This window comes from Dendrobates tinctorius, unplaced genomic scaffold, assembly GCF_039654945.1.
Source record: "Dendrobates tinctorius isolate UK_male_01 unplaced genomic scaffold, ASM3965494v1 ptg000515l, whole genome shotgun sequence".
In the NCBI taxonomy this organism is placed as follows: Eukaryota; Metazoa; Chordata; class Amphibia; order Anura; family Dendrobatidae; genus Dendrobates; species Dendrobates tinctorius.
This window is the reverse complement of record NW_027362174.1, coordinates 198,382-205,693: the sequence shown is the minus strand read 5'-3', so window position 1 is coordinate 205,693 and position 7,312 is coordinate 198,382.

The following is a 7,312-nucleotide window of genomic DNA, read 5'->3' as shown; positions in this document are numbered from 1 at the left end:
AATAAGCAAAAAAGGCTGCTATACAATGAAATTCCTGAAAAACGTGCAATAAAATGCGATCAAAAAGACGAGTGGAAATAAAACTGTTGCCGCTGCCGACACCTTGTCCAGCAAATATCAAACCGCTGAAAAGCGCAGTCAGCAGAAACATAAAGCCGCTACAGCTCTCAGGATAAGGTCATGCAAAAATAATTATTTTTTTTTTTAAAATGGCTTTTGTGAGGAAAAATTGCATAACAAATTGGTGACATTATTCCTGTTACCATAATGAAAATGCAAAATTTGTGGCTGAACCCCTTTCTGACGCACTATCCCGTCCACAGTACCCGGGCCAATATGACCGGGGACGGTATAGTGCGTCATCGCGATCAGCGGAGCTCCTGGCGGGGGGGGGCTGCTGATCACGGCCAGGTGTCAGCTGATTATCACAGCTGACACCCCGAAAATGGTAGCAATAAAAACATCAACTCGTCCCGCAAAAAATAAGACCTCACATGACTCGGTGGGTCAAAATACGGAAAAATTATAGCTCTCAATATGTGGTGATGCAAAAACTATTTTTACAATAAAAAGCGTCTTTTAGCGTGCGACAGCCGCCAAACATAAAAACCGCCATAAATAGTAAATCAAACCCCCCGTTATCACCCCCTTAGTGAGGGGAAAATAATAAAATAAAATGTTTTTATTTCCATTTTCCCATTAGGGCTAGGGCTGAGATTAGGGTTAGGGGTGTGTTGGGGTTCGGGTTGGAGTTATAATTGGGGGGTTTCCACTGTTTGGGCACATCAGGTGCTCTCCAAATGCAACATGGCGTCTGATCTCAATTCCAGCCAATTCTGCGTTCAAAAAGTCAAACGGTGCTCCTTCCCTTCCAAGCTCTGCCATGCGCCCAAACAGTGTTTTACCCCCACATATGGGGTGTCAGCCTACTCAGGACAAATTGCAAAACAACTTTTGGGGTCCAATTTCTCCTGTTACCCTTAGAAAAATAAAAAAAAATTGGAGGTTGTGATGGTGTGATATGTTATGTGGATATCATTTTGTGTATATTTCTATTTCACTGATTTTCATAGTGTTTTTCTTGTTGCTTTGTATGTCTATAGCCTGACTGTATCTGTCTCTTGATGCCCCCCTGTAGTTCCTTAATCCCCAAGGCTCCTTTGTCTCCTGAACCTGTCTGACTACCCCTGGACATAAGGAGGGGGCTGGGAAGGACAGAAGCTGTACACAAGGAAGGGGGTGGGGAGGAGAGGAGGTGGACAAGTCAGTTCCTGTGTGGAGAGCTTCGTGAAGACTGCATCCCAGAGAGAAGGACCCATTTTATCCTCTGGAGCTAGAGTTTTGGAATCTCATCCACCTGGACATTCATCCTGTTACTGGACTGCATTCTTGTTCTGGACTATTGCATCCTCAGTGTGGTGGATTGTTTATGGACCTTAGTTTTGCCTATAATAAAGGTCTTGGGATTGTTCACCCTCCCTCACTCTGTTGATTGTGTGGTATCGGAGAAAGACCCCGTGACAACTGGTGGCAGCAGTGGGATCAACGGAGCGTAACCCAATGGAGAACCACACACAGAGTGAGGACAGAAATTTGACTGTATCCAGTTTACAGGAGAGAGCCAGAGACCTGGGCCTGAACTACCAGGGACTGACTAAAGATTCCTTAATCGATCTACTGGTGGGCGCTAGCCCGGCCACCTCCTCCCAGATGTCTGAAGGACGAGCACTGGAGACAGGGATCCCCATCCAGAAAAGCCAGTGGTTGGTGTGGTACGAAGAAGAGATGGCGATTCTGGGCCCCGGCGTCTCAGGAGTACAAGGAGGACGCCGGGCACAGCGGAGACAGGAAGCAATGGAGCTTAAAAGAGGGAGTAACGCAATGTGGAGTGTAACCCCAACCATCGGGGAGCCTGTACGGATCACCCGGACAGAGTTTAAGCCATTTGATGAGGCTTCTGGAGATGTGGAGGGGTTCTTCAAGGACTTTGAGCAGCAGTGTGCTGTGATGGAGGTGCCCCACTCTAGCTGGATGCGTTTGTTAGTGGTGCTCCTGAACGGAAGCTTGGCGGAGGCTTACCGAACCATTGATGCACTGCGGAATCGGGATTATAACATTGTAAAGCGGACAATCCTGGATTACCATGCTATCACCCCAGACTCATATAGGGCCAAGTTCCGAGACCTCCCATGCACCACGGGGGGATCGTTTAGGATGTATGCACATAAGATGTCCGAGGCATGTCTGAGATGGCTGGAAGCAGAAAATGCCTTTACTGTGGAAGATGTTATACAGGCGTTCCTTATAGAACAATTTCTTGCCAAGTGCCCTGCAGAGGTAGGGAATGGGTCCGGGAGCGCACGCCGTGTACCGTGGATAGAGCTGCAGCCCTGGCCGATGAAGCCCTTACTATCCGGCCGCAATGGAGGAGGCTTCTGGACAATGAACCACGGCCTGCTCCCGCGCCCCGTCCCCCTCCAATTATATCTGCCCTTCCACCTAGTCGCAAGCCGATGACAATCACGCCTCACAATCCTAGGCCCCAACAGTTCCGACCACGACCTGGGGGTATCACAGAGAGGAGGTGTTATGGGTGTGGGCAACCTGGACATTTGCAGTCTGGCTGTCCCTCCAGGATTCGGAGGGAGCCCCACGCAGCCCCACCTCGTCCAGTGCATCTTGTGCACTCCACCCCGCCTGAGCAAGAGCTACCACCACCCCCACCAGAGTGGACCACAGACCACAACCCCCTCACATAGCTGAATCGCGTATCGGGGGACAATGGAAGATTGCTGCGGTGGAGCTTGTCCTTACAACCCTACAGCTTCTCCATCCATTACAAGCAAGGAAGCCAACACCAGAACGCCGATGGACTGTCTCGACAAGAAGAACCATAGGCTCCCCAGGCCGACCTACCCCTGCCACTGTACAAGGAATTATAAATAACTGAGCAATGTGGACTAAAGTGAGCAGGCCAGAGGTCTGTGTAGACCTCATGGCGTGCTCACTTATTATGGGGGGGAGAGGTTGTGATGGTGTGATATGTTATGTGGATATTTTGAGTATATTTCAATTTCACTGATTTTCATAGTGTTTTTCTTGTTGCTTTGTATGTCTATAGCCTGACTGTATCTGTCTCTTGATGCCCCCCTGTAGTTCCTTAATCCCCAAGGCTTCTTTGTCTCCTGAACCTGTCTGACTACCCCTGGACATAAGGAGGGGGCTGGGGAGGACAAGTCAGTTCCTGTGTGGAGAGCTTCGTGAAGAAAGCACCCCAGAGAGAAGGACCCATTTTATCCTCAGGTGCTGGAGCTTTGGAATCCCATCTCCCTGGACATTTTATCCTGTTACTGGACTGCATTCTTGTTCTGGACTATTGCATCCTCAGTGTGGTGGATTGTTTATGGACCTTCTAATTTTGCCTGTAATAAAGGTCTTGGGATTGTTCGCACTTCCCTCGCTCTGTTGATTGTGTGGTATCGGAGTAGGACCCCGTGACAGGGACTAAAAGATCATGTTTGTGGAAAAAATATGATGTTGTTCTTTTCACGCCCGGGCGTTATAAACTTCTGTAGGCACGGGACTATGGGATGGAGGATGTGTGACGGGTATATGGGCACGGGACTATGGGATGGAGGATGTGTGACGGGTATATGGGCACGGGACTATGGGATGGAGGATGTGTGACGGGTATATGGGCACGGGACTATGGGATGGAGGATGTGTGACGGGTATATGGGCACGGGACTATGGGATGGAGGATATGTGTGATGGGTATATGGGCACGGGACTATGGGATGGAGGATATGAGTGATGGGTATATGGGCACGGGACTATGGGATGGAGGATATGTATGACTGGTATATGGGCACTGGACTATGAGATGAAGGATGTATGATGGGTATATGGGCACTGGACTATGGGATGGAGGATGTGTGATGGGTATATGGGCACGGGACTATGGGATGGAGGATATGTATGATGGGTATATGGGTATGGGATGGAGGATGTGTGATGGGTATATTGGCACTGGACTATGGGATGGAGGATGGGTATATGGGCACGGGACTATGGGATGGAGGATATGTATGATGGGTATATGGGTATGGGACTATGGGATGGAGGATGTGTGATGGGTATATTGGCACTGGACTATGGGATGGAGGATGTGTGATGGGTATATGGGCACGGGACTATGGGATGGAGGATATGTATGATGGGTATATGGGCACTGGACTATGGGATGGAGGATATGTATGATGGGTATATGGGCACTGGACTATGGGATGGAGGATATGTATGACGGGTATATGGGCACTGGACTAAGGGATGGAGGATGTGTGATGGGTATATGGGCACGGGACTATGGGATGGAGGATGTGTGTGATGGGTATATGGGCACGGGACTATGGGATGGAGGATATGTATGACGGGTATATGGGTAAGGACTATGAGATGAAGGATGTATGATGGGTATATGGGCACTGGACTATGGGATGGAGGATGTGTGATGGGTATATGGGCACTGGACTATGGGATGGAGGATATATGATGGGTATATGGGCACTGGACTATGGGATGGAGGATGTGTGATGGGTATATGGGCACGGGACTATGGGATGGAGGATATGTATGACGGGTATATGGGCACTGGACTATGGGATGGAGGATGTGTGATGGGTATATGGGCACTGGACTATGGGATGGAGGATATGTATGATGAGTATATGGGCATGGGACTATGGGACGGAGGATATGTATGACTGGTATATGGGCACGGGACTATGGGATGGAGGATGTGTGATGGGTATATGGGCATGGGACTATGGGATGGAGGATATGTATGATGGGTATATGGGCATGGGACTATGGGATGGAGGATATGTATGATGGGTATATGGGCACGGGACTATGGGATGGAGGATGTGTGATGGGTATATGGGCACTGGACTATGGGATGGAGGATGTGATGGGTATATGGGCACGGGACTATGGGATGGAGGATGTGTATGATGGGTATATGGGCACGGGACTATGGGATGGAGGATGTGTATGATGGGTATATGGGCACGGGACTATGGGATGGTGGATATGTATGATGGGTATATGGGCACTGGACTATGGGATGGAGGATGTGTATGATGGGTATATGGGCATGGGACTACGGGATGGAGGATATGTGATGGGTATATGGGCACGGGACTATGGCATGGAGGATATGTATGACGGGTATATGGGCACTGGACTATGGGATGGAGGATGTGTGATGGGTATATGGGCACTGGACTATGGGATGGCGAATATGTATGATGGGTATATGGGCACTGGACTATGGGATGGAGGATGTGTATGATGGGTATATGGGCACGGGACTATGGGATGGTGAATATGTATGATGGGTATATGGGCATGGGATTATGGGATGGAGGATGTGTGATGGGTATATGGGCACTGGACTATGGGATGGAGGATGTATGATGGGTATATGGGCACTGGACTATGGGATGGAGGATGTGTGATGGGTATATGGGCACGGGACTATGGGATGGAGGATATGTGTGATGGGTATATGGGCACTGGACTATGGGATGGTGGATATGTATGATGGGTATATGGGCACTGGACTATGGGATGGAGGATGTGTATGATGGGTATATGGGCACGGGACTATGGGATGGCGAATATGTATGATGGGTATATGGGCATGGGATTATGGGATGGAGGATGTGTGATGGGTATATGGGCACTGGACTATGGGATGGAGGATGTATGATGGGTATATGGGCACTGGACTATGGGATGGAGGATGTGTGATGGGTATATGGGCACGGGACTATGGGATGGAGGATATGTGTGATGGGTATATGGGCATGGGACTATGGGATGGAGGATGTGTGATGGGTATATGGGCACTGGACTATGGGATGGCGAATATGTATGATGGGTATATGGGCACTGGACTATGGGATGGAGGATGTGTGATGGGTATATGGACACTGGACTATGGGATCGTGGATATGTGTGATGGGTATATGGGCACGGGACTATGGGATGGAGGATAATTATAATTTGCTATAACTAACCACAGTTAGTTACTATGCCCGGGCAGCGCCGGGCTCTTCAGGTAGTTACCTCATAAAGGGACAGTGGTCAGAACTGTAAGGATTGGCCCGGTCACTAAGGGGTTAATTCTGAGCATCACACTTGTATGACACACGGGGCAGACTGATGGGGGGATGTGATATATTGGGGGATGTGGTGGTATATGGGGGGATGTGGTGGTATATGGGGGATGTGGTGGTATATGGGGGGATGTGTGGTATATGGGGGGATGTGGTGATATATTGGGGGATGTGGTGATATATGGGGGGATGTGGTGGTATATGGGGGGATGTGGTGTTATATGGGGGGATGTGTGGTATATGGGGGGATGTGGTGATATATGGGGGGATGTGGTGATATATGGGGGGATGTGGTGACATATGGGGGGATGTGGTGGTATATGGGGGGATGTGGTGGTATATGGGGGGATGTGGTGGTATATGGGGGGATGTGGTGGTATATGGGGGGATGTGGTGGTATATGGGGGGATGTGGTGGTATATGGTATATGGGGGGATGTGGTGGTATATGGGGGGATGTGGTGGTATATGGGGGGATGTTGTGATATATGGGGGAATGTGGTGTTATATGGAGGGATGTGGTGTTATATGGAGGGATGTGGTGTTATATGGAGGGATGTGGTGATATATGGGGGGATGTGGTGGTATATGGGGGGATGTGGTGGTATATGGGGGGATGTGGTGGTATATGGGGGGATGTGGTGATATATGGGGGATGTGGTGATATATGGGGGGATGTGGTGATATATGGGGGGATGTGGTGATATATGGGGGGATGTGGTGATATATGGGGGATGTGGTGATATATTGGGGGATGTGATATATGGGGGGATGTGGTGGTATATGGGGGGATGTGGTGATTGATATATGGGGGGATGTGATATATGGGGGGATGTGGTGGTATATGGGGGGATGTGGTATATGGGGGATGTGGTGGTATATGGGGGATGTGGTGATGTATGGGGGGATGTGGTGATGTATGGGGGGATGTGGTGGTATATGGGGGGATGTGGTGATATATGGGGAGATGTGGGGGGATGTGGTGATATATGGGGAGATGTGGGGGGATGTGGTGATATATGGGGAGATGTGGGGGGATGTGGTGATATATGGGGGATGTGGTGATATATGGGGGATGTGGTGGTATATGGGGGGATGTGGTGATATATGGGGAGATGTGGGGGGATGTGG